Genomic DNA, 5,000 nt, shown 5'->3' on the forward strand with positions numbered 1-5,000 from the left:
CTTCGCTGAGGATGGATGGAGAAAAAAAATGATGCAGAATATATATATATATATATATATATATATATATATATATATATATATATATATATATATATATATATATATAAACACACACACACACACACACACAACACACACACACACACACACACACACACACACACACACACACACACACACACACACACACAACATATATATATATATATATAAATATATATATATAAATATATATATATATATATATAATATATATATAAATATATATATAGTTATAGTTATAGTTATAGTTAATTATAGTTATAGTTATAATGTGCGTGCGTGTGTGTGTGTGTGTGTGTGTGTGCGTGTGGGTGTGTGTGTGTGTGTGTGCGTCCATGTGTGCATACATTTACATATGCAATATATATGTATGTTCCATTGTGTGGGTGTGTGTTTTGATGTGTGTGTATTCATGTCTCTGCATGTATGTGGATATTGTTAAACGGCAAGATTTCCCATCCAGTGAATTTCGCCCACCGATTCCTCCTGTGCAAAACGCCGCGGGAGAGGAGGCAAGGGCAGCCAGGGCGGCAACCAAAAATCGCGGTGGGGCGTGAGGGGAGGAGGAGGAAGTGGAGGTGGAGATGGAGGAGAAGGAGATGGAGGTGGAGGTGGAGGAGGAGGAGGGAGGAGAAAAAAAAGAAGAGCAAGAAGAAAAGCCAGAGGAACAAGAACCCGAACAAGAACAAGGAGCGGGCGGCGGGGGCGATGCCGGCGACGCGGAGGGAAACATCGGGGCCGAGATTGGATTTGGACGCGGCCCTGATTGCGGCGCGGGCGTACCTGACGTCGAGCTGACACGGGGAATATCGCCGGCGAAGGGGGGGCAGGGGGGCAGGGGGTGTGGTGTTGAATATCAACGTGCCAACGAGGGAAAAGGAGATAAGGAAAAGGTACGAGAGAAAGGGGGATAAGAAAAAGGGAGGAAGGAAAGGGGATAAAAGGAAATGCTATTGTGGAGAGGGGGGGGGGGGGGGAGTGGAGAATTGATTTTCGCTTTTTTTTCCCTTCGAAACGTGGACAAAATTTCGCCAACAAAGGGCTTTTGCGATAAGGAAGGCGGCCTCGACGCTAAGGAAACCCGGGTGTGAAATAGCGCCAGGTATCTAAAATTGCGAATATCTTAAGTGTCTGCTAGAGTCCATTTTGTTGACAATGGGTTGACGGTAAACTTTCGAAAAGTGTCACCCCGGCAAAAAAAAGAGAAATAAACAAGTGAAAGCAGTTGTCGAAATAATAATAATAATAGATTAATAAACAAATAATATAAACAAAATAAAATGATAAATTAAATGAAATGAAATAAAGAAAAATCCAAGGAATTCGTATCCCTTACGTACAAGAAAAAGACGGCGACGGGTCGCTTCGTGAATTCGGCGTAATTCAGTAACGCGATTTCCCGGGGGGCCAGAAGCGCGTTGTGATTTACGAACTGTTGAGGAGAACGGCGCCCACTCCCCCGCGCCCGTATTTGTAAAACACGAGACATGAAAGGCGCCCGGGAGGCTGATAGGGACGAGGCGGGGGGGTAGGGGAGGGAGGGGCGGGGAGAGGGGAGAGGGGCGCCCTGGGGAGGGGTCCCACGGGAGTTACGAGGGCCCGGAAGCACCGTTAAGGCTCCTTGAAGAAGCCCATAAGGACGGGGAGGTACATAGTTCATAGCCATAAAGTGTTGTCGGCTGAAGACACTAACTCACTCCTCCGCGTCGTCGCTCGAATGGGGGAGGGGGAAGGGCAGGGCGAGGGGGAAGGGAAAGGGGATGGGGGAAAGGGCAGGGGAAGGGGGAGGTAAAGGAAAAGGGGAAGGGAGAGGGAAGGGGAAGGGGAAAGGAGAGGGGATAGGTGCGGGGGGAAAGGGAGAGGACGGGAGATGGACTACTCAGAGGAAGGAAGAGCCGCTACTCCTTCGACCGCCCCTTCACCCCTGTCGCCAGCTCCGCCCTTGCGATCACAGGCCCGACGGCAGCCAGAGGAAGCGCAGGAAGCCGCTCGAGCGCCGCAGCTTCTTCAGGAAGGGGCTGGAGGCAGAGAGTGAGTGGGCGGGGCGACGCGAGGTTCAGTCTCGGCTTTTAACGGGTTCAAACCCTTTTTCTTTTCTGAGTTTTGCCTGTGCTTTCTGTGTCGCCAGGAGGACATGGGGAGTGATTCTCTGTATGAGAATTACACACACACACACACACACACACACACACACACACACACACACACACACACACACACACACACACACACACACACACACACACACACACACACACACACACACACACACACACACATACATATATATGTGTCTATATATATATATATATATATATATATATATGTATGTATGTATGTATATATATATATATATATATATATATATATATATATATATATATATATATATGTATGTATGTATGTATGTATGTATGTATGTATATGACTGCCGCTATGGTCCAGTGGTGAGAGCACTGGACTCCGACCCTCATGGAGCCGAGTTCAATTCCCCGTCGCGGCAGTCGTAAAAATGCCTGCGCTCTGATTGCTCGCTCGAGCCCGATCTCACGGCGAGAAAACGACAGGTGTCGTAGGGGAAGTCGCCGACGTGGCATAGGTGTTAAGCGCGCCGAACCGCAGTTGATTAGGAAGGGCATCCAATCAGGCAAGGGTGAGACTGCCAAATATCCTCTCAGATAATGAACTTAGAGAGGCCCATTTCCTGCTGTGGGAAAAAAAAAAAAAAAAAAAAAAAAAAAAATATATATATATATATATATATATATATATATATATATATATATATATATATATATATATTTGTGTGTGTGTGTGTGTGGTGTGTGTGTGTGTGTGTGTGTGTGTGTGTGTGTATATGTATGTATGTATGTATGTATGTACACACACACACACACACACACACACACACACACACACACACACACACACACACACACACACACACACACACACACACACACTCACACACACACACACACACACATATTCCCCTTTCTCTCCTCCTGAAAAAGTGAGTGAAAGTCAAGAGACGCGAAAGAGGAAGTGTGTGCCACTTTCTGTGAGTTTTCCTTCGGCGCCGCAAGGAAGCACTTCCCTTGGCACGCTCCTTCCATGACGCTTCCCCGGCAAGCACGCGCCCCATTCAAGTTTTGGAATAGAATGTGTCTACGCGATGCCAAGCACCTTCGCTCTGCCTTTGCGTCGCGTCTGCACTTGACTCATTCGATTAGCCCGACAGCCTTTCACTCGACTTTCACTCGCGGTGAAGGGACGGTGAGGGGAAAAAAGGCTGAGGGTGAAAGATGGCTCCGAGCTCCGTGATGCTGCATCTTTCGGCCGCGTTATGGGGGAGGAGAGGAGGGAGGGGGTAGGAATGGAAGGAGGAGGGGAGGGGGTGGGGCTGGAGGGTGGAGGGAGGAGTGGAAGGGGAGGGGGAGGAAGGTAGGCGCAGCTAGAGAGGGAAGGCATGGGGAGGGAGGGAAGAAGGGAGGAGCACAAGGATGGAGAGAAAAAATGACGTGGCTGACGGAATTTGGCGAAAGACCTCGTGGAAGACCGTAATGCCGAAGAATTGCATGGACCGTAGGAACAGGGGTCAGCAGGGTTAGAGCGGAAGCAAGGATACCGAACTAGAGAGAGAGAGAGAGAGAGAGAGATAGTCAAATCAGCGTAACTAGGTTACCGTCGAGCAGCGAGCGCCTTGTCACCTGGAAGGAAAGTCACACTGCTAACCCACTGACATTCTCCCTCCCTCCCTCCCTCCTCCCCCCCTCCCTCCCTAATCCACCCTCCCTGTCAGCAACAACTTTTTGCATGATATGAATTTTTTAATTTTTTTTCCTGCTTTCGTTTTTTTTTTCTGTTTACGTTTTTTCAGTTTTCGTTTTTTTTTTCTCTGTTTCTGCTTCTCATGCTTTGGCGCGGAATTTTTTTCTGCTTGGTTAAGTGAGTCGCTTCCCATTCTTCTCATTCTTGTGTTGTTGCTACATTTGTTGTTGCAAGGCCTTGCAGATCAACTCTTTTTATGCATTCGGCGTGTACTTTGATTTAATATATATCTATATCTATCTATCTTTTCCTCTTCTCTTCTTCTCTCTCTCTTCTCGTTCTTTCTCGTCTCTTCTTTTCTCTTTTTCTTTATATGCTATATATGCTTATGATATATATTTTTTGCTTGTTATATGATGTATTAATTCTTATTATATAGTTATGATATATACATATATTATTTAACATATAATCATACTTATTATATATGATATCGTATATATTTATTTATATATATATTATATGTCTGTGTGTGTGCGTGTGCGTGTGCCCGAGTCGTATGGGCCTGTGTGTGGTTGTTTACACTTGGCTTTCATGTTTATTTATATGAAGCCTTGGATTTCCAGTTGAAACTAGTACTAATAACACCCCCACACCCACACCTACCCTCACCCCACACGCCCACACCGAGAGGATCAGTTACACGTCCTTCCATTCAGGGAGATTTGATTGGAATGGGCGCCTTGGAACGGGGCTGGGGGGGGGGGGGTCATCACGCCCGGCCGCAAGGGGACATAAGCAGTTGAAATGCAGCGCCGAGGCCGGCCGGGGGCGGGCGCTGGGAGGAGATTCGCGATTGAGAGTCTGAGGAGTTTTATCTGTTATTGTACACATACACACGTATTCGCACAGGCAAATGTGCGTCTACGACAAAGATGTACGCGCTGGCGCGCATATCTTTGTTTGTCTATCTGTCTATCTGTCCGTCTATCTCTATATGTATGTATGTATGTATGTATGTATATACTTTTACACATATAGGCTCGTTCTTCAAGAGTGTGCTCCTCTCCCTGTCTGCAATATTGTTTATAACGTAAACTGTCCACCAAGTGTGTGCAGATATTAATAAAGAGGGAAATATCTATGAAATTTCGAGTGGCAGGAGATAGACGAAAGGGAGGGAA

This window comes from Penaeus monodon, chromosome 17 (genome assembly GCF_015228065.2).
Source record: "Penaeus monodon isolate SGIC_2016 chromosome 17, NSTDA_Pmon_1, whole genome shotgun sequence".
Taxonomy (NCBI): Eukaryota; Metazoa; Arthropoda; class Malacostraca; order Decapoda; family Penaeidae; genus Penaeus; species Penaeus monodon.